We start from the raw sequence: 24,037 nt of genomic DNA on the forward strand, positions 1-24,037 counted from the left end.
TAAGGTTGGGGATATAGCTCAGAGGTAGCATGTCCTTGGGTTCAATTTTCAGGACTGCAAAAAAAAAAGAAAGAAAAATTATTAAATCACCAGTGATGTTTCTGCCCAGAAATAATCACTGTTAATTCCCAGAGTGCATTTTTTCTGCCTGTTTTCATTGTTATATTCAAGGCTAGACATACGTGTAGTTCTGGGTAAGCTTACCTTTTGTACACTTCAAAGCCATTATTATTTTCTTTAGTGCTTATGACCATGTTGCTTAACAATCATGATTTCCTAGTAATAAAATCATCTATGAGTGTGTGTGTGTGTGTGTGTGTGTGTGTGTGTGTGTGTGTGTGTTTTACTGGCAATTGAACTCAGAGGCATTCTACCTCTGTGCTATAGAGCCAGCCCTATTTTATTTTTTATTCTGAAACAGAATCTCACTAAGTTGCTGAGGGCCTCACTGAGTTGCTGAGACTGGCCACAAACCTCCATAAACCTTCCATCCTCCTGTCTCATCTTCCTAAGTACTGGGATTATAAGGGTATACTACCACACCTGACTAAAGTCATCTACTTTTAAGTTTATTGCTTAATACAACATTGAAACATAAGTTGTTTAATTTCGAACTTATTATATACATTGGCCCTGTATTGCATTCTTAACTTATTTGGAACTGATATGAGCTTCTCAGAGGGCATATAAAATGCTTTGAAGCCTATATAATAAGATCTAGGATTTGGTTCTGAGATAGAAAAGTGGGGATACAGAAAAAGAAAGATATACTGTGTCTCAGAAGAAAGGTGCCCATGAACCCTTGGGACACAGGAAAGGCTCGTGAATCACTGGGATACAAAACAAGCAGGTCATGAGCAACCAGGTTGTCCCTTGGCCCCTGGCCTTGGCCTGAGTTCTTGTCGGCAAAAAGTAAAACAATTTGCAAGCAGCACACACGCGTCAGAAAAACTGACATGAATTGCCATGATTCCACCTCTAGTCCAGCCCCTCTAAATACATTTTCTTCTTTTTTTGGGGGGGGGGGGTTCTTTTGTTTGTTTGGTCATTTGGTTTGTTTTGTTTTTGTTTGGTTGTTGCTATTTTTGGAACTGGAGATTGAACCAAGGGATATTCTACCTCTGTGCTACATTCCCAGCCATGTTTTGCTTTTTATTTTGAAAGAGAATCTGACTAACTTGCAGAGGCTGACCATAAGCCTGCAATCCTCCTGTCTCAGTCTCCACACTCGACTATTTTTGTTTTTTTGTTTATTTTTTATTTATTTATTTATTTATTTATTTATTTATTTATTTATTTATTGTGGTACTGGGGATTGAACCTTGGGCATTCTACCTTTAAGATACACCCTAGCCCTTTTTTATTTTCTTGTTTGGAAACAGGATCTTGCTAGGTTGCAGAGGGCCTTGCTATGTTGCTGAGGCTGTCCTTGAACCTGTGGTCCTCCTGTCTCAAGTACTGGGATTACAGACATGTACTGCCATGCCCAGCCCCCTCATAAATATTAACTCCCTAGACCAATGGGGGTGCTGTATCTCCCTCTGGTGATGGGCCACATTCTCCCTTGAATGTGTATCTTCTTTCCTAAATAAATCTGTGTCTCTGATTGGTATGTGCTGAAACTCTTTTCTATCACATACACTAAGGACCCCACTTGTCCTGAGTCAAGGTCTCTCTCTCTGAGAACTTCTCCCCTGACACTTCTGGTAGATAGCAGTATGCTGTCACTCTTGGTTCCAGAATTTCAAATGTCCTTAATAGCCAATTTCAGATGACTGTCAACTGGATGTGGCCTATAGTAATACCATGTCATTTGCCCATGTTTATATGGAAAAAATACTTGAGAGACAGCAAGTTAGCAGATGAGAGCAAGAGCACACACCCCCGCCCGCCACCCCCTCTGATATCCAGGAACCAGATCAGCCTCTCCACTTCAAAAGGAACGAGAAGCAGAGATTGACCACGATGAAGCTTCTGTCATCTCTCACGCTATCTTGCTGGGGCTTATGCAAGAATAAAGCTCATAGAATTATCAACATATAGAAAAATGCAGTGATAATTTCTGGATGCCTGAGTTTATGGAGCTTTGTCTTGCTCTGAAAGCAAGGTCACTGGGGACTTGTGTTTTACCTGGAAGTACAATGTGAAAATAAAAGTAGGATTTCTAAAATCTTTTATGGAAACTGGTGAAGTGGTATTGACAGTAGTTATCTCTTCTGTTTCAAATGTAGTAAGGCGAGCCAGGGGTGGTGTCACACGTTGGTAGTCCCAGTACTTGGGAGGCTGAGACAGGAGGATCACAGCTACAAGTACAGACTCTCGGATTGCAGTTATCACTAACATCTTACAATCTCTGAGGCTGGGCGTGGTGGCACATGCTTGTAATCCCTCGCTTGGGAGGCGGAGACAGGAGGATCGCGCAGGTTCGAAGCCAGCCACACTGGCTGGCTTAAGAGACCCTGTTTCCAAAAATAAAAAAATATAAAATAGGTCTGGGAGTGTAGCCCGGAGGTAGAAGGGCTCCCAGGAACCCCAGTACCACACACACACACACACACACACACACACACACACACACACACACATCTCTGAAGCCTACCTATAATCCCAATACGTGGGAGGCTGAGACCAAAAGATCGTAGGTTCAAAGCCAGCCTCAGCTATGTAAAGAGACCCTATTTCAAAATAAAATTAAAAAATAAAAAGGCTAAGCTGGGCATGGTGGCGCATGCTTGTAATCCCAGCGCTTGGGAGGCTGAGACAGGAGGATCACACAGGTTCAAAGCCAGCCTCAGCTACTTAGTGAGGCTCTCAGCAACTTAGTGAGACCCTGTTTCCAAATAAAGTATAAAATAGGTCTGGGAGTATAGCCCGGAGGTAGAAAAGACCCTGGGTTCCACCCCTAGTACCACACACACACACACACACACACACACACACACAGCCCCTTTCTAAAATTAAAGAGTGCCAGGAGCCGTGCGTGGTGGTGCACAATTGTAATCCCAGCATTCGGGAGTCTGAGACAAGAGGATCACAGTTCATGGACAGCCTCATCTACTTAGTGAAGTCCTTTGCAACTCAGTGAGACTCAAAATAAAGAATAAAAAAATAGGGCTGGAGATGTTGCTGGAGATGTCGCTCAGGAGTAGAATGCCCCTGGGTTCTATCCCTAGTACCACACACACACACAAAAAAAAAAAAAAAAAATGCCAGGAAAGGTTGTTGTTATTTTAATGTGTTTGGGGGAGTTAAAGTGAAAATAATTTTTATTGTAAGGTTTTTGTTTTGTTTTGTTTTTGCCTTTTTTATTATAGATTGAAGTAGTTTCAATAGTATTAAAAACAATTTGAGCCAACACTGCCCTTGCTAATTTCATTCTTAAATTACTCCATGTTAAACTTTTCTTTCTTGGACTATTCATGCACCAATTATTTTACCATCCATTCTCAGAACGCCTACTGTGTGCCAGGCATTATGCTGAGTGCTGAGGGGAAAGGATGGCCAGGGCATGGTCCTTCTCCAGGAGGCTTCAGTCTGAAGAAGTCAGACAATTATTTTCCAGAGCGATAGTAAGTGCCTTTTAGAGAAAAAGGAAGTGTGCATTGGATACACCCCAAAACATACAACAGGAGCACCCTGGCACAACACCAACCTGGAGGCGTGAGTATAAACGAACAAAGGATATAGTGGCTGAACCATAAAGGCTGAGTCAGAGCTGCTCACACGAACAAATGAGGAAAGGCATTCCAAGCAAAGGGTGTAGTATGTGCAGTTACAGAAATGTGATAAGAAGCCAGGTGAGTTTAGGGAAGTCAAATTGTTCTAGCATGACCAAGAAGTTAAGTAGAAGAGAGGAAAAGAGTGCCAGCAGATAAGGCTCAACAGAAGGGCCGGCGTCAAACAATAGGAATCTTTCATGTCTCGCCGAAGGTCTGAGTTTTGTTCTGAAGGCATTAGGAATTCATGGAAGATTTTTGAACCGTTGAGAGCCATGATCAGATTTGTGTTTTTAGATATCAATTTGTCGGCAGAATGGAGACTCAATAATGGAAACAGAGCAGGCATCCAGGTAAAAAATGGTACCTGGGTGGAGATGGCGAAGACAGATTAAAAGGAATCAACTGAACGTGTTTAGGTCGTAGAATCATTACCAACTGATTTCCTGTGTGTGAAGACTGAGGGACTTTCTAGTTGTGGCCCTTCTAAATTCTTGTAAAGATATTTTAGCTCTTTTATTGGTGTAAAATCCAGATTAAAACTAACATTTGTTCTTATTTTTGAGTACTAAAATTGCAAGTTGAAGTCTTTTCATCTTCTTAAATGAAAAAGATTCTCATCATCTCATAATGAGACATCTCATTATGAGATCTAGCGGGTGAGTATCCAACATTCAGTATATCTTTTTTTCCGAATCACAAAACCGCCATTTGTTGAGAAGGTGACAAAAAAAAAAAAACAGAGATGTGGTTCTTTAGCATTAGAGCAATATCACATATCTACCACCACAATCTACAACACCTATGCATACGCCCACTGCTTGTCATTATTAATAGTCTTTTGCTTTCTCAATTTTCCACTCAAACCTAATTTTAAAACAATAGGCTGACCACTAAACTGGGTAGGTCACTTATAATTAATTCCTGTAGTTTCCACGTGTGTGTGTGTGTGTGTGTGTGTGTGTGTGTGTGTGTGCTGCTGGGAGTTAAACCCAAGGGATTCTACCTCTGAGCTATACGTCCAGATTTATTTTTTATCTGGAAACAAGGTGTCACAAAGTTGTTGAGAGTCTCATTAAACTGCAAAGAGTGGCTTAAAACCTTCCATCTACCTTCCAAATACTAGGAGTATAGGAGCGGGCAACCAAGTCCAGATGGATTTTTTGTTTTTGTTTTTAAACTTATTTTATTTTATTTCATTTTTATTTTTTGAACCCAGGGGCATTCTACCTCTGAACTATGCCCCAAGACACCCTTCTTTCTTTTTTTTTAAACAGGGTCTTACTAAGTTGCTGAGGCTGGCCTTAAACCTTGATCCTCCATCTCAGCTTCCCAAGTACTGGAATTACAGGCATGTACCACCACATTGGACTGGTGTTTTGTTTTGCAGGTCTGGAGATGAAACCCAGGGTCATTCAACCTCCAAGCTATACCCCCTGCCCTACTTTTTATTCTTTATTTTGAAACAGGGTCTCACTAAGTTACAAAGGGCCTCACTAAGTAGCTGAGGCTATCCACAAACCAAGATCCTCTCTGGTCTCAGACTCCTAAGTACTGGGATTACAAGCATGCGCCACCATGCCCAGCTTGGTTTTTTGTTTTGTTTTTTTTTTTTTGTTTGTTTGTTTGTTTGTTTGTTTTGGTAGTACTGGTGTTCCTGGAAGCCCTTCTACCTCCAGGCTACACTCCCAGACCTATTTTATACTTTTTTTTTTTTTTTTTTTTTGGAAACAGGGTCTCTTAAGCCAGTGCAGCTGGCTTTGAACCTGCTGTCTCCACCTCCCAAACGCGGAGATTAAAAGAGTGCACCACCACGACCGGCCTCCAGCTTGTATTTTTTTTTTTAAATAGAGTTATCTTAGATGTCCATACTGCTGTAATGCAGTATGATTTTAAATTTAGGACTCAAGTCATATATTATGATAGATGTGATTTGAAACTTACTCACTAGCCAGGCACAGTGGCGTACCCTTGTAATCCCCTCCCTTGGGAGGCGGAAACAGGAGGATCGCACAGGTTCAAAGCCAGCCTCTCTGGCTTAAGCCTGTTTCCAAATAAAAATAAAGAAATTTACTCACAATGTCAGTTTGCATAAATTTCAATCAAAATGGGAAAGGCATTGTTTATTGGATTTTATAAAGATAAGTTGTAAAACAGAATACTGAATTAGTTGGAAACTTGCAAGCTTATTGAATAAGTTTATTATGATATGAGACATATTAGTAACATTTCTAACTTGAACCTTTCTTTTTCTCCATATGCCTTTGAATTTAATATTAAATTACTATAAGCTGAGCTCAGTAGTGCATACCTGAAATCCCAGTACGTGGGAGACTAAGATAGGAAGCCCACAGGTTTGAAGATAGCCTCAGCAACTTAGCAAGAACCTGCTTCAAAATAAAAATTAAAAGAAGATGGAGATGTGTAACCTGGAGGTAGAATACCCTTGGGTTCAATCACATATATATCTGTTATTATTATATTATTATATTAATAAATTATTTAAAAATCTATCACCAGTGGCCCTTAATGGTAGAAGGAGGAAATAATGGGGAATTCCTAATTCCACTAATAATTCCATGAAAGATTCAGAATTTCCAAGACAGAGATTTGGGCCTTGATTTCTTCAATAGATGAGTTCTTGTTACTTGAATTTACTGAGGAAACCATGGTGATTATTTTGCTCAACTTCCTAATATTAAGTAACCAAGGACTAGAAAATTATGTGATGTAACCAATGTGACAAAGCTATTTGGTAATGAACCTCGAATCTGGGTCAGAGCTCTTCCCAAGCTCCCTGTCTTCTCCCTGCCCTCATCATCTAGTTGAACCAGAGAAGTTTCAAACAGAAAAGAAAGTATTTTTCTTAAAGTAAATAACCAACCTCTAAATTATACTATACTTTATAAATTTCTTTTTTTTTTTTTTTTGGTGGTGGTGGTGGTACTGGGGTTCCTGGAAGCCCTTCTACTCTGGGATACACTCCCAGACCCATTTTATATTTTTGAAACAGGGTCTCTTACGCCAGCACAGCTGGCTTCGAACCTGCGCAATCCTCCTGTCTCCACCTCCCAAGCTCAGGGATTACAAGCGTGCGCCACCACACCCGGCTACTTCATAAATTTCGATGATCATTCTTCTATCAAGTATACTGAAAGGAAACTATATTCAAGCAATTAAATCTGCTGAGTTTGAGCTAAAGGTTTTGTTGTGTGGGGACATAGTCTGAATTATCAAAAGAGTAAAATTAAAAATACTTTAGGTTGGGCGTGGTGATGCACGCTTGTAATCCTAGCATTTGGGAGGCTGAGACCCGAGGATGGTGGTTTGCGGACAGCCTCAGCTACTTAGTGAGGCTCTTTGCAATTTAATGAGACCCTGTTTCCAAATAAAGAATAAAAAATAGGGCTGGGAGTGTAATTAGGAGGTAGAATGCCCCTGGGTTCCATCCAAGTACCACAAAAAAATAAAATAAAATAAAAATACTTTAGAAGAATTTTTTTTTTTAATTTGGAGTAACACAATGAAACTAGCTGAGCAAACCTCTCTCAAAGACATTAGGAATCTTATTTTAGTAACTGGCTATGGATGATTAGTAATGAGATGTCCAAATTGAGTTGTTCCATCTCAACCTGCATCTATGGGGTCTAAAGCCCAGCCAGTTTTATATCTAATTTGTGATTTTTGGGGGGAATTTCAATATGGTACTACTGTAATTGTGAAGAAGAAAAAAACGTACCCCAAACTTTCAATGGAGCACAGAAAGAAACATTCCCTATCACTTCCTTGTCTCCTTTCATCATAACATACGGTAAAAAGAAATGAGGAAAGCTAGGCATGAAGGTCCATGCTTGTAATCTCAGTGCCTAGAAGGCAGAGACAGGAGGACTGAAGGTTTGAGGCCAGTCTCAGCAACTTAGCAAGACCCTCAGTAACTTAGTGAGACCCTGTTTCAAAATAAAATAGGGCTGGGGATGTAGCTTGAAGGTAGAAAGACTCTGGGTTCAACCTCCAAGTTCAAAAGAAAGAGAGGAAGGGGAGAGAGGAAAGGATGGAGGGAGGAAAGAAGGAAGGAAGGGAGGGAGGGAGGCAAAAAGGGAGGGAGGGAACAAGGGAGGGAGGGGAAAGAAGAAGCAAGGGAGATGAGATTGTCATGCTAAGGGCCTGGCACACAAAAGATCTTGGACTTGCCGGGCGTGGTGGCGCACACTTATGATCTCAGCTTTTGGGAGGCTGAGACAGGAAGGTCACAAGTTTGAGGACAGCAGCAGCTACTTAGTGAGGCCCTCTGCAACTCAGTGAGACCCTGTTTCAAAATAAAGAATTTAAAAAAAAAATAGGGCTGAGGGTGTATCTTGGAGGTCAAATGCCCCTGGGTTCCATTCCTAGACCTGCAAATAAATAAATAAATAAATAAATAAATAAATAAATAAATAAATAAATAAATAAAGCGAGCTGGGGATGTAGTTCACAGATAGAATGCCCAGGGTTTTATAAGGACTTTTTTTTTTTTTTTTTTTTTTTTGGTGGTACTGGGGTTCCTGGAAGCCCTTCTACCTCCGGGCTACACTCCCAGACCTATTTTTACATTTTTATTTGGAAACAGGGTCTCCTAAGCCAGCGCGTGCGCGGCTGGCTTCGAACCTGTGTGATCCTCCTGTCTCTGCCTCCCAAGCGCGGGGATTACAAGCGTGCGCCACCACGCCCGGCTTTATAAGGACTCTTGATAATCATACATAATATTCAAATGTAGCTACTTGATTTTTAGACACTAAGTTCCTTTTGACAAATTTGTCTTAGGAGTGCTTACAACTGAGAAATATTTGGCGGCTCAGAGGTATTCATTTTCATAAAGATTGGGTGGTGCCCATGCCAAGGAAAGTTCAAAGTCATAAAACAATTAGTCAAGCCCTTTGGCTGAGCCATTATTATTCGAGAATTGGGCTATTCATTGAGGAACTTACCTCTGAGTCCCAGCCCTGTACTAAAAACAACCCCTGTCATAGAGCCGGCTGCTCCTAGCCAGGAGGGGGGGAGCTGACACTTGAGCACCTGCGTGTGTTTTGCATGTTTCTTCACTCCGAATGAAAGCTCTGTAAGATACATGTTACCCCACTTCACAGATGAAGAAAACAATTCTGAGAAATGAAGAAAGTTCCTCTGGGTCTGGAAGCCACAAGACTGATCTGCCCAGACTCAGACTTCATTCCACCACACTCTGCTCTTTCCCCAATATAAGAGGACCTAGAGGGCCCCCAAATCTATATTCAAAGTGAAAGTAGCAGGGCCTTGCGGCACACGCCTGTAATCCCAGTGCTTGGGAGGCTGAGGCAGGTGCATCACAGGTTCAAGATCAGCCTCAGCCACATAGCAAGACTCTCAGCAACCTAGCAAGACTCTGTTTTATAACCTAAAAAAAAAAATTTTGTAAACAGGCTGGGGTGTAGATTAGAGGCAGAATGGCCTTAGTTCCATTCTCCAGTACCACACACACACACATAATGTGAAATACATTGTAAATTGTAATGATCTTTAGAGATGAAAAGACCTGGCCTTGCTGTGATCCCATATTATGCCTCTATACATTTTATCTGCAAAATCTGCTGGCCACCCCTTACTTCAAAGATCCAGAAAATCTATCTGTGATTAACTAGCTCTAGTATATGTCTAAGAAATGCAATTTAATGATGACTAGGAAACATTCACTTCAGAACCATCAAACCAGACCTAAACCCAGCTTCTTCACACTAAGATTGTCAGGTGCCAAAGGAGAGGACAATGAGACCAAGGCAGATGTGATGACAAATCAATAAGGGAGACTGGGAAGGAGTCACAAGGTGTTTGAAGCCTACCTTGAAATTGAATTTCAAGTCACCTAATCTCCTGACTGAAAGAGACTGTCAGAGAAGTCGCCTGGTGTTGACTGACAGGGCCACAGAGACAAGATAGCTGAGCTCCCAGAAGGATCTGGTTTGGTCATTAGTAGCTTTAGTGCTATCCAGCTAAGCATCCAGGCTGGCTTTCACGTGCAATGGGATCATGTACGATGGAACATTAGGTCATATCTAGTTTGCCAGAGCCAGTCAAGTATGTTCTACATTTAGAAGAAGAATTTCTGGGCCCCTGCCCCCTTCAAAGGTCACAGGACAACCTGGGGTCAATTAGAATGACAAAGTCTTGTTTTTACTTTCCCTGTGTACACAAGCAAACTGCCTGTAGGACTACATAGGCTAGATTTGCATATTAGTTGATTAGGAATAATACCAATAGCAGAGTATTTTATCATAGTCATAAAGGAAAATATTAGAGACCTGACTAATTTTGAACACACACACACACACACACACACACACACATTAGAGTACACTTCATCAGTGTGAATTCTCTTCCAAATGTGCCTACCATAAGATACAATGGTATATTAAAGAATCCTACAAATAAATATTTTAAAGTATACATTTGAGACCAAGCATGGTGGGACATGCCTGTAATTCTAGCAACTCAGGAGACTGGGGCAAGAGGATCACAAATGAAAGATCTCACTAAGGACAACTTAGTGAGACTCTCTCAAAATGAAAAATAAAAAAGGGCTAGGGGATAGTTCAGTGGTAGAGTTCCCCTGGGTTCAGTCCCCAATAACACACACACACACACACACACGTTTTTTTAATAACAAAAACAAGCATACAAATGGTATTTTACCATGTAAGAGAAAAAAAATTTCCTATCACACTGAGAAGCAAAGTTGTACAAAATAAAACTGCAGTGAGATCATCTTTGTGCTTCTAATTTTTTAATTGCAATATTTAATGCAGGAAAGGGTATGTTAAAATAAGCTTTCTTATACTCAGCAAGTAAAAATTTAAATTCCTTTGAGCTTTCAGAAAAGTAATTTACTAAGTATTTTGAAAGTCTTAGAATGTTCCTACTGCCTCTGTAAGTCAATGGTATCAAAAATTTTGAGAATGGGGCCAGTTTGTTTAACAAACAATTAGGGTGATTCTGCAACGCACTGAAGTTTGAAAACCTCTGCTGTAGACATCCTCACCCACTCCTATGGTTTAACAAACATCTGTTACAGATTGGATGTCTGTGTGCACTCAAAATTCATTTCATGGTATCTGGGGTGGGGTCTTCAGGAGGTGATTAGATCAGGAGGGCAGAGTACTGATTAAACTAATTGTTTTTAAAGGATCCCAAAGAGTTCCTTTGCCCCTTTTACCATATGAGGTTACAGTGAGAAGGCTCTCTGTTATGCAAATAATGAGCCCTCACCAGACACTGAATCTGCTGGGTGCCTTGACCTTGGACTCCCAGGCTCTAGAACCAGGCTATGGCATTGTGTTCTAGCATTCTGAATGCAGTAGGACATAACTCTAGGCAGAGAGTCCTATATCAACATCTGAACATCAACATCTAAAGACTTTGAAATCCAAGACCCAAGTGGTAAAGTGTCAAAGGTTAACATTGTTTTGGGATTAAAAAATACATGGGCTCTTTATGCTGGTCTCCACTCTCTCTGTGTTATTAAGGAAAAGCCATGCTCAGCTTCTAGGCCTGAGCGACACCAGAAGGGATCTTGTTTGAGGTCAGCTGAGAAAATTTCCATATGATCCCTAGTCTTAGCTTTTATTGTCCTCTCTTATCCTTCTCCTATGCAATTTTTCCTTCTCCAATTTATACTACCAAGATATATTTCTCAGCCACCTGGAGGAAAGGTAAAGAAGGATTAGTGGGAAATGCAAGGAAAGCTCCAAGAGAAAGAGCTGAGCCTTCAACATCTCATAGGCAACCTGTGGCACTGATTTTTCTCCCACGAACCTTGTCATGTTTCTCATTTTTCCCCTTAGTAAACCCAATAGAAAATACAAAATACAGCCTGACAGGCATGGTGGCACACATCTGTAATCCTGGGGAGGCTGAGACAGGAAGATCATAAGTTCTACACCAACCTTAGCAACTTAGTGAGGCCCTGATTCAGAATAAAAATAAAATATGAATGGGGTGTAGTTCAGAGGCAAAATTCCTATGGGTTCAATCCCCAGTGCCATGAAAGAAAGAAAGAAGAAAGAAAGAAAGAAAGAAAGAAAGAGAGAGAGAGAGAGAGAGAAAGAGAGAAAGAAAGAAAGAAAATACAAAATACACTTGACTGTATGTCATCTTGGAAATTACACTAATAGATTTATGTCATCTTCAAGATGACCACAATTGAACCACATTAAAGAAATAATTCAGCTACAGCAGTGATTTTCTAAAGTCTCATCCTACTAATCAACCTCCAGACTTGAGTCATCCCGCCCATTTTACTAGCACCAACAATATACCATCTTCACTTGGATGTCAAACCCAACAGGTCTCAAATGGAACTCATTATCTTCCTCCACAAACTGGTTTCTCTTCTTATTTTCCTGTGTGAACCAGTGCTACAATCATAGTCTTCATCATCTAAGTTTACAACCTAGGGGCAATCTCAAGCCTTTCTTTTCTCAGCCCCATAGTACACATAGAGCAAGAAGGGAAGCAGCTAGCCTTCCAAGAGGATATACAGTCAAGTGTATTTTGTATTTTCTTTCTTTCTTTTTCTTTTCCTTTCCGTGTGTGTGTGTGTGTGTGTGTGTGTGTGTGTGTGTGTGTGTGTGTGTGAGACCAGGGATTGAACCCATAGGAATTCTGCCTCTGAACAGTTAGGGTTTGGTTGAGGAATTAGCATTTTAAGTTAGATCCTCAGAAGACTTTAAAGCCAACTTTTTTAAAAAAAAATGCTCTAAAGGAAATGACCCAGTTCCAGAAAGACGCAGTGTGGAGGAGGAGGCGAGGTGAGTGAGGCACCTATCCAAAGGACACAATAGAAACTCAAGAGGAAGCGATGGAGTCCCACACAGGAGGGTGGAACAGAAAGAACGAAGATCAGAGTAAACAGTATGTAAAGGTATAATACTTCCGAAGCCACTATTTGGAACAGCTCATGAATAGCCTTTACCAGAATAGGTCAGGAGAGACTCTATTTCCCCAAAAGGAGGACCAACCAGAACAAGTTATGCCAGAGATGATTTCTGGGAATTAAAGCACACGGGGGAGGAAGAGTAGCAACTCTGGTATCAGTTGAGATTCCAGGGTTATCACTGGCTGGTTGGGTTCCAGTTCTGTTTGATAATAAAAAGAAGAAGGGAACAATACAGGAGGCTTGGAGAGGAGAGCTTGGAGGAATGACTCATGACATTACCAGTATCAGCAAGGATTTGGCCACCAATAAACAAAGCCATTTTAGCTATTTTTAAAGACGGAGGGATTTAATATAAGTGGCCCTGACTTAGTGATATTTCAACTGATGATGGTTTGACTTAACCATGTTTCAACTCTACAATGGTACCAAAACATTAGCAGCCAATAGAAATCATCCTTCAAATTTTGGATTTTGACCTTTTCTGGGGGTAGTGCTAGCAGATGCTTCCTCCCAGTGCTGGGGCCACAAACCATAGCTCCCAGACAGCCACGTGATCACGAGGGTAAATAGCAGATGCTTAGAGTGAACTGTGTTGCTAAACTCTGACATTCACTAGGTTAGCTGTATTAAATGCACTGTCCACTTAATGACATTTTCAATTTAAAGTGGGTTTATGGGGATGTAATCTGGTGATAAATCAAGGAGCATTTGTACAACTAATTAGGTTCTTACAAAATGGGTGGAAAGCCTGGGAAAATAGGCTCCAAAATTCCAGGAATGGTCACCCAAACCATCAACCATGGTAGCAGTTGTTTGTGCCATGGTCAGAAAACAGAAATTGTTGGGGAGCTGGGGAATAAAAAAATTACTGTTCCAAATGCTGGTTCCATGCAGTGTTCCTGGAACCAGGTCCACACCAAAAGAACTGCCGTTGGCACCCATGGAAGCAGTCCAGCAAACCCTAAAAGAGAGCTCAGCTATTTGGCTATTCAAAAAGCCAGAGCCTCCAACATCCCTGCTTCCTGGCGGGAACAGCAGATTTTCCACCTGTCTCACCTCTATCCAATTTTTTTATATATTTACTGGGAATTGAACCCAGTGGTATTCTACCTCTGAGCTATGCCCTAGCCCTATTTTATTTTTTATTTGGAAATATTCTCATAAGTTGCTGAGGGTGACCTCAAACCTATTTTCCTCCTGTCTCAGCCTCCCAAGTACTGGAATTACAGGCTGTCATTCAAATGTCACACTCCTGTCTGTTTGCCAGAGGTTGAGTCACATGCAGAACCTGAAAGAGTTTGGGAAATGGAAGCTTCAGCTCTCTCTACAAAGGGAAGAAGGTGTAATTGTGTGGGCCACATGTGATATCTCGCTCCTCATCATGTTCAGCTGTAAGCTTCCCCATTAGACTGGAAGCTTGCAGAGGCCAGGCACCCAACACCTGTTACATAAGCCCCAGCACTTAGCAGCCAATGTGATGACTGATAGTGAAAGGAAGAAAAGAAGGAAGCAAGCAAGGAAGGAAGAAGTTCAGAGCCAGGTCAAGACAGAGCCTACAGGTGGAAAACATTAGAAAACTTAATTTGAGCCGGGCGTGGTGGCGCAAGCTTGTAATTCCCGCGTTTGGGAGGCTGAGACAGGAGGATCGCATGGGTTCGAAGCCAGCCTCAGCTACTTAGTGAGGCTTTCAGCAACTTAGTGAGACCCTGTTCCCAAATAAAATATAAAAAAGGTCTGGAAGTATAGCCCGGAGGTAGAAAGCCTCTGGGTTCCACCCCCAGTACCACAAAAAAAAAAAAGAAAAAAAAGAAAAAGAAAAAGAAAACTTAATTTGATGGCATTTAAAACCTAAGCTGGGAGGAAGCAGGAACAGACACCAATAATGCTTATTTCCTAGTAGCTTTTGGTTTTGATCTGTTTTTCTTCATTTCCATGTCTGTGAATTTAATGTGGTTCAAATTCTTCAGGTCTGAAAAAAAATCAATTGTCTTCCAACTGGTACCCTGCCCATTTCTCCCAATTCTTCCCCATTCCAGTCCAATCTCACCACTGATCACTGGACTGGGTTTCCTAAAATAGTGTTCTTTAAACTTTTTACCTGGGACCACTTCCAAAAGAATTTTGTAAAGCTTTGTATGCACTTGCACATTACGAAGCTAGCATCTAACATTTTCCATCCAAAGTTAAAATAGTTGCAAAAATATAACTTCTCATGTACCATAAATATTGTCATTTTAAATAAAAATATTACAGCACTTTAAGGAACAGAAATCAATATCACATGATCTACAAGCTGGGTTGGTTTTTTTTTCTGTTTTGTTTTGGTGCTGGGGATTGAGTGTAGTGGCATTCTACTTCTGAGCTACAATCCCAGTCCCTTTTATTTTTTATTTTGCAATAGGGTCTGAGTTGCTAAGAGTTTCACTAAATATCTGAGGCTGAATTCCAACCTGTCACAGGCTCCCAAGTACTGGGATTACAGGTGTGCACTGTGCCCGACAACAACTGTTTTTGTTGTTGTGGTGGTGGGCATTATACCTCTGTTTCTCAGGGGCATTATACCTCTGAGCTACACCCTCAACCCTATTTATTCTTCATTTTGAAACAGGGTCTCACAAAGTTGCATAGGGCCTCACTAAATAGCTGAGGCTGTCTGCAAACCTGTGATCCTTCTGTCTCAGTCTCCCAAATAGTGGGATTACAAGTGTGCACCACCACGCCCGGAAACAGCTATTTGTTTGTTTGTTGCTTGGTTGGTTGGTACTGGGGTTCTTGGAAGCCCTTCTACCTCCAGGCTACACTCCCAGACCTATTTTTTATATTTTTATTTGGAAACAGGGTCTCTTAAACCAGCGCGGCTGGCTTCGAACCCAGGTGATCCTCCTGTCTCTGCCTCCCAAGCGCGGGGATTACAAGCGTGCGCCACCATGCCCGGCTGTTTTTCTTTTTTTTTTTTTTTTTTGTAATAATGATTTCACACTGTTGTCCATTCTCTCTCTCTCTCTCTCTCTCTCTCTCTCTCTCTCTCTCTCTCTCCCTCCCTCCCTCCCTCCCTCCCTCCCTCCCTCCCTCTCCGGGTCGACCCAGGGATCTGGTTCTCACTATGAAGCTGTTTGCGAACCACCAGTCTCAGCCTCCTGAATGCTGGGATTACAAGCATGTGCCACCACGCCCGGCCCCTCTCTCTCTCTCTCTCTCTCTCTCTCTCTCTCTCTCTCTCTCTCTCTCTCTCTCTCTCACTCTCTCTCTTTGAATACATATTTTTTTTCTTCTTCAACCAAAGAATTTTATTCTATTATGTCGTATTTAAATTCCTGAAAGTCTTTGTATCCGTTACCTTATTATAAAACTGATAAAATAACCGGGGATGGTGGCACACACTTGTAATCCCAGCATTGAGAGGGCTGAAAGGGGAGGATCCAGGTTCGCGGACACTTAGGCCCTTTGCAATTCAGTGAGACCCTGTTTCAAAATAAAGAATAAAAAATAGGGCTGGGGGTGTAGCTCGGAGGTAGAATGCCCCTAGGTTCCATCTCCAGAACCAAAGGGAAAAAAACTGATAAAATAAGATCTTCATTCAGTTATCACAATAAAAGTATGTATATCAAAATTATGTAGACCGATGTGGTGGTGCATGCTTGTAATCCCAGTATTCAGGAGGCTGAGACCAGAGGATTGCGGTTCACAGGCTGCCTCAGCTACTTAGTGAGGCCCTGTTTCAAAAGTAAAAAATAAAAGCCGGGCGTGGTGGTGTACGTTTGTAATCCTCGCGCTTGGGAGGCTGAGACAGGAGGATCGCACAAGTTTGAAGCCAGCCTCAACTACTTAGTGAGGATCTCAGCAACTTAGTGAGACCCTGTTTCCACATAAAATATAAAATAGGTCTGGGAGTATAGCCCAGAGATAGAAAGCCCCTGGATTCCACCCTTAGTACCACCAGAAATAAAAAAATAAAATAAAATAAAACAACAGGGCTGGGGGTGTAGCTAGGAGGTAGAATGCCCCTAGGTTCCATCCCCAGTACTGCCAAAAAAAAAAAAAAAATTGTGTATGTTTAATTTCTGTGACCATGAAGCTACGTTTAAAAAATATTCTAGCCGGGCATGGTGGCGCAAGTTTGTAATCTCTGTGGTTGGGAGGCAGAAACAGAAGGATCACGCCCATTTGAAGCCAGCCTCTCTGACTTAAGAGACCCTGTTTCCAAATGAAAATATAAAATAGGTCTGGGAGTGTAGCCCGGAGTTAGAAGAGTTCCATCCCCAGTACCACCAAAAAAAAAAAAAATATATATATATATATATATATATATATGTATATGTATGTGTGTGTGTGTGTATATATATATATATATATATATATATATATATATTAGATCGAGTTACCACTTCAGTTATCATTAGGATACTATTGATAAAAATGAATGTAAGTTTTGGTGAGTAATTATTAAACAGAAAGAGTAATTTTTAATTTTAATTTTTTTTTTTTTTTGCAGGTCTGGGGATAGAACCCAAGGGCATTTGACCTCTAAGCTACACCCCCTGCCCTATTTTTATTCTTTATTTTGAAACAGGTTCTCACTAAATTACAGAGGGCCTCACTAAGTAGCTGAGGCTGTCTGTGAACTGTGATCCTCCGGTCTCAGCCTCCCGAATGCTAGAATTACAACCGTGCACCATCACGCCTGGCTATTTTAAATATTTCTGTTGAACTGGATAGGAACTAGCTGATTTTGTTAAGATTAGGACGAGATCAGCAGATTAAAATTACTTATTGCTAAATAAGTCAAGGTTTAACCTCAGTTTTACCCCTTTACCTTTTTCTGTTTTATTGTTCCTGTAAATGCTAAGAAAAATTTGTTTTCATAAATAAGCAGGTGGGAATAGAGGCAATGCCTCAATTCTTTTTACTCTATCAGAATAGTGCCAAAAATATTGGGGTAAACTAGCATCAAAATTTATTTTTAGGACGGGGCTTTGGTACAACAGTTGCCAAGCATGAGCAAGGCTTTGGGCTAAAGCACCATCATTGGAAAAAAAAAACGTGTGTGTGTGTGTGTGTGTGTGTGTGTGTGTGTGTGTGTGTGTGTGTAAACAATTAGTCTACGACTCAATTGTATAGTTTCCTGTAATTTTTGTTTTGTTTTTAGAGAAGTTTTGCACCAGGCATGGTGGCACACATCTGTAATCCCAGTACTTGGGAGGCTGAGACAGGAGGATCAAAAGTTGAAGCACAGTTTTAACAAAGTAGCCAAACTCTAAACAACCTAGCAAGACCCTGTTTCAAAACAAAAAATAAAGGAGGGCTGGGGGTGGAGCTCGAAGAATGCTCCTGGGTTCAATCTCTAGTACCATACATACATGCATACATACATACATGCATACAATGGTCAGGTGTGGTGGCACACATTTGTAATTCCAGAACTTGGGAGGCCAAAATAGAGGATTGCAGATTGGAGGCTAGCTTCCGCCATTTAGTGAGACCTTCAGCTACCATGGCTGGCTGGCCTTGAACTTTTGATGTTCCTGCCTTCACCTCCTGAGTCGATGAAATTATATACATGCACTACCGCACCCAGCTGCAGTGCTGAGTTTTGTAGGAGAATTGTGCACCTAGAAGCACAAGGTGTATTCATTTCATGGAAGGAGTCTGATGCTTGTACAGCTACTCAGAAATGACCTACTCACTGAGATGCCGAATAGAGTTCTGTGGCGTGGCAGCTGAAGCAAGAAATAGAGTTCTGTGGCGTGGCAGCTGAAGCAAGAAACAACTAAGAGGAGAAGGGGAGAAGCAGCTGAGAAGAGTGAGCTGGGAGAGGAGGTGATGCTTACCCTTTGCACCCTAAACTCCAGTGATTCCTGGTCACTTTGGGATTTATCATGTATTTCTGGCCTTCATGCCTTTGCAAAAAATATTTCCTGTGATTGGAATGTTACTCCCACTGGTGGACCCACTGAGTCAATCTCTAGTCATCCTTCAAGACTTTGATCAGATATTACCACATCCTTGGACTCTGTGGCACCATCAGACGTTCCATTGTCTAGTCCCAGTTTTACCTGGGAGACATCTCTTTTAACATTTCTGCGACTGTTTTATATTATCAGATTGTATATTCTCAGATATGTACATATCCCCCAGTTAGACTAGAGCTGCATCTTTGTGTCTTTGGCACTTTGGGCACATAGTGGAGTCTTTAGTAATCATTTGTTTATTATATAGATAGGATGATAATCTGTGTGTCTTTGTCTTTGTGTGGTTTAGACCCTGAGATGTCCTCATAATGTAGCAACGTAGTCATGGGCTTTAAACATTATACAATGAATCAAAGAAAAACCCTATACAAAAGCAGTTTTGCTTTTTCAAACAGAACCCCTAGAAACTTCTGATTTGGGCCTTGGAAAGTTATGGCACAGAACTGCCTAAAGAAATATTGGAAATTTATTTTCCTCTGCTTTTATTTAAGTATGTATGTATGTATGTATGTATGTATTTTGCAGTATTGAGGATCAAATCCAAGGCCTTGAGCATGCTAGGCAAGGGCTCTACCACTGAGTCATATCCCTGAGTTATATCCCCAGCCTTTTTCATATATAAACATATATATATGTATGTATATATTATATATATACATACATATGTGTATATATAATATATATGTATATATGTATATGCATACATATGTATATATAATATATATACATACATATATTTATTGTTTTGGTGCTAGAAATTGAACCCAGGAGTACTCTACCACCTAGATTAGTACCACCTAGCTATATCCCCAGCCCTTTTTATTGTTTTATTTGGAAACAGGATCTTGCTAAGTTGCTAAGGCTGGCTTTGAACCCATGATCCTCCTGTCTTAGCTTTCCACCCACTGAGATTACAGGTGTGTGCCACCGTGCCTCACTTTTTTCTTCCTTCCTTCTTTCTTTCTTTCTTTCTTTCTTTCTTTCTTTCTTTCTTTCTTTCTTTCTTATTACGGATCTGGAGATAGAACCCAGGGGCATTTGACCTCTGAGCTACACCCCCAGCCCTATTGTTTTTATTCTTTATTTTGAAATAGAGTCTCACTAAGTTGCGGAGGGCCTCACTAAGTAGCTGAGGCTGTCCATGAACCACGATCCTCCAGTCTCAGCCTCCCAAATGCTGGGATTACAAGCGTGCGCCACTACACCTGGCCTTTTTTCTCTTTTTTTTTAAAAAAAATTGTGTGTGTGTGTGTGTGTGTGTGTGTGTGTGTGTGTGTGTGTTACTGAGAGTGGAACCCAGGTACTTTTTTTTGTACCTCTAGGCTATACTCTCAGACCTATTTTATACTTTATTTGGAAATAGTTGCTGAGAGCCTCACTAAGTAGCTGAGGCTGGCTTCAAACCTATACGATCCTCCTGTCTTAGCCTCCCAAGCACTGGGATTACAAGCGTCCGCCACCATGCCCAGATAAAAATGAATTTTTAAGAGCCAGGCATGGTGGCACATGCTTATAATCCCAGCATTTGGGAGGCTGAGACAGAAGGATCGCTGTTCGTGGCCAGCCTCAGCTACCTAGTGAGACCCTTTGCAACACAGTGAGACCCTGTTTCAAAATAAAGAGTTAAAAATAGGGCTGGGAGCGTAGCTCAGAGGTAGAACGCCCCTGGGTTCTATCCACAGTACCGAAAAGAAATTTTTTTTTCTAATCCAGCTTTGGGGAATCATAGTTTTTTGGGTTTTTTTGTTTGTTTGTTTTGGGTTTTTTTTTTTTTTTAGGGACTAAATACTTAAAGAGTTAATTAATTGAAACTGAGTTTAAATGTATTTGATCCGCATTCTTAAAATCAATTTAGAAGGCAGGACGCGAAGTACAAAAATGAATCACCTACTTCAGAGAAAAGAGCTGACTGACTCAAGGTCATTGCTTATAAAAACTGTAGAAACTTGGAGCCGTTGAAAGGGAGACTTCATATGCGCTCTTGTCAGGATGATTCAGATCCTCTTTCTCTCCCACCTTCTGTCCCAGCACAAGAAGCAAACCCACTGGCTCCCACGCCAGTGAGTGACCTGGACTTGGGCGTCTGTGGGAAGTGGAAGCTGCTCTTCAGAAGGTGCCAGTGCTGTGTGCCACACCCACCACACCTGGGCCACAGTCCCAGGATGTGAAGTAGAAGGGTATGTGGGCAGGCTATGTGAGTTGAACGGAGAAAGGGAGAGCCATGGGTAAAGCACAATTGCGTCTGATGTCACCAGCTCTTGGTAGAACCTGAACTGTATCAAGGCAACAAAGCCTTCTGAGCCCCAGGTGGCTCACAGCCTATTTTCAAAGTGGCTTTTTTTTTTCCTTTTATCAAGCAAGTCCACAGAAATGTTTACAATCCTTCACATAAGGGGGTAAAAATGCTATGAAACCAAGTTTGAATGAAAATAACTGGATCTGGATACAGAAGACACAGGGCTGAAACCTTGAGCAACAGGCTTGCTTGGTTTTGATGGTTACATTGCATAAGCTGTGTGAGGCGTTCTGCAACATGAACAATTGTTATAACTCAACTCCCAAATCCAGGCAGACCACCCAAGGATTTATGAAAGCACTTCAGACTCCAAAATACAGGAAACATTTATGGGATCTCATTTCATATGGTCTTGCATCTTGTGACCATTTCATGTTTGGAAAATATATGACATAAATTAGCTTAAATATATGACATAAATTAGCTTAAATAAATTTGCTTTTTACTAGTTTTATAAAGAAGTGTGTGTGTGTGTGTGTGTGTGTGTGTGTGTGTGTGTGTGTGTGTTGCTGGGGATTGAACCTAGGGACATTTTAACTCTAAGCCACACCCCCAGCCCTATTTTATTTTTTATTCTCAAACTGGGTCTCACTAAGTTGTGGAGGACCTCAATAAGTTGATGAGCCTGATCATGGATCTGTGATTCTCCTATCTCAGCCTCTCAAGCACTGGGATTACAAGTATGTGCCACCATACCCAGCTCTAAAGGAAAAGCTTCAAAACTAAATGAGCCAGGAGCAATGATGCATGCCTGTCACCCCAGTGCTTGGGAGGCTGAGACAGAAAGATCAGAGGTTTGAGGCAACATCAGCAACGTAGTGAGACCCTCAGTAACTTAGGGAAACCCGATTCAAAATTCAAAAAATAAATAAGTAGCCGGGCATGGTGGCCCACACTTGTAATCTCCGCACTTGGGAGGCGGAGACAGGAGGATCGCACCAGTTTGAAGCCAGTCTCGTTAGCTTAAGATACCCTGTTTCCAAATAAAAAAAATATAAAAAATAGGTCTGGGAGTGTAGCCCAGAGGTAGAAGGGCTTCCAGGAACCCCAGTAACACAATAAATAAATAAATAAATAAATAAATAAATAAATAAATAAATAATATAAATAAATAAATAAATAAATAAATAAATAAAAAGGGCTGGAGGTATGGCACCAAAGTAGAATGCTCCTGGGTCCTCGCTCTAGTGTCAAAAAACAAAAACAGAATATAGAAGAAAGAAAGAAAGAAAGAAAGAAAGAAAGAAAGAAAGAAAGAAAGAAAGCAGAGCATGATGCAGGCTGTTATCTCATATCTCAGCATTAGGAAGGTTTAGAGAAGAGGGTTCAGGTACAAGGCCAATGCGCTGTAACTTAAGGAGACCCTATTTCAAAATAAAAAATCAGATAGGGATGAGGTGTAGCTCAGAGGCAGAACATTCCTGAGTTCAGTCCCCAACACCACACACACACACACACACACACACACACACACATGCGCACAGAAATTATGCAAAGACAAATAATATTAACATTTGTTATTTTGTTAGAAAGCACATCACATTTCACATTTCAGTAAAAGGCATCTAAATTAGAAAGGAGGAAGTAGGGTTTCCAGGAACCCCAGTACCACCAAAAAAAAAAAAAAAATGTCAGATATCTGCAAAGTAATATTTACTCTTGTTTTCAGGTTTCAGAAAAATGTGATAATTTCTTAAATTTTCAGAGAAAACAAATTTTAAATCTTTTAAATGATTTTCCAAAATGTATATATTTATAGTTTATAGTTTGCTCTCAGGATCAACATGTGGAGTTGAGATTTTTTTTCCCTTTGAAGGTTTTATTTTTATTTTATAGGTCCAATTGTTGCATATGGAAGTTCAAAACCATTCATTGTAACTACTACTTTCTAGTTAATCATCAATTCAGTTCACATTAATAATGCAAACTTTTATGTGCAGATCTATCTGTGACTTTATACTTGCCTAACAGAACTACCCATTAAAAGGATGAGAGAGAATTCATCAGCCTCATTACTTCTTTCAAGGACATTCACAGGAATAAGGCATCAATTTTAATAAATTATTCATAATAGGTTGCTGAGGGCCAATTTGGACTTATTAACTATTTCTAAATAAATCCTACCTTAGAAGTCAACTCATTGCATGAGGAAATCAAGTATTTTCTACAAAACAAGATAAATTCTTCTTTTTTTTTTCTTTTTTTTTTTTTCAGTACTGGGGATTGAACCCAGGGGCATTCTATCTTCAAGCTATGCCCCCAGCCTATTTTTTATTCTTTATTTTTAAACAGGGTCTCACTGAGTTACAAAGGGCCTCACTAAGTAGCTGAGGCTGTCCGTGAACTGCGATCCTCCTGTCTCAGCCTCCAAAATGCTGGGATCACAAGCGTGCCACAACGCCTGGCTAGGTAAATTCTTTTTTAACTTTTTTTTTTTTTTTGGTGGTACTAGGGTTCCTCGAAACTCTTATACCTCCAGGCTACACTCCCAGATCTATTTTATACTTTTTTTTTTTTAATTTGGAAACAGGGTCTCTTAAGCCAGCAAGGCTGGCTTCGAACCTGAGCGATCCTCCTATCTCCGCCTCCCAAGCACGGGAATTACAAGTGTGCATCACCATGCCCGGCTCTATTTTAACTTTTTATTAACTTCAAACTTACAGAAGAGTTTCAAGAACAGGACACAGAAGCCAGCTGTGGTGGCACATACCTGTAATTCCAGTTCTTGGGAGGCAGAGACAGAAGGATTACAGGTTCAAGTCTAGCCTCAGCAACTTAGTGAGACCCTGTTTCAGAACTAAAAAATAATAATAATAAAATGTAGAACACCCATGGGTTCAATTCTCAGTTTTATAAAAAAAAAAATTCAGTCTCCCCTACAAAAAGGACACAGAATTCCTGGGGACTCATCGCCCACATCACCAATATTTAACAGTTTGACACATTGGCTTTAGCATTTGCTTGGTCCAGGTATTGAAACATCAACTGTACCTCATAAATATGTAAAATTATTATGTCAATTAAAAATAAAATATAAGCCGGGCGTGGTGGCGCACGCTTGTAATCCCCGTGCTTGGGAGGCAGAGACAGGAGGATCGCGCAGGTTTGAAGT

Source organism: Muscardinus avellanarius (assembly GCF_963383645.1).
Source record: "Muscardinus avellanarius genome assembly, chromosome: 9".
NCBI lineage: Eukaryota > Metazoa > Chordata > Mammalia > Rodentia > Gliridae > Muscardinus > Muscardinus avellanarius.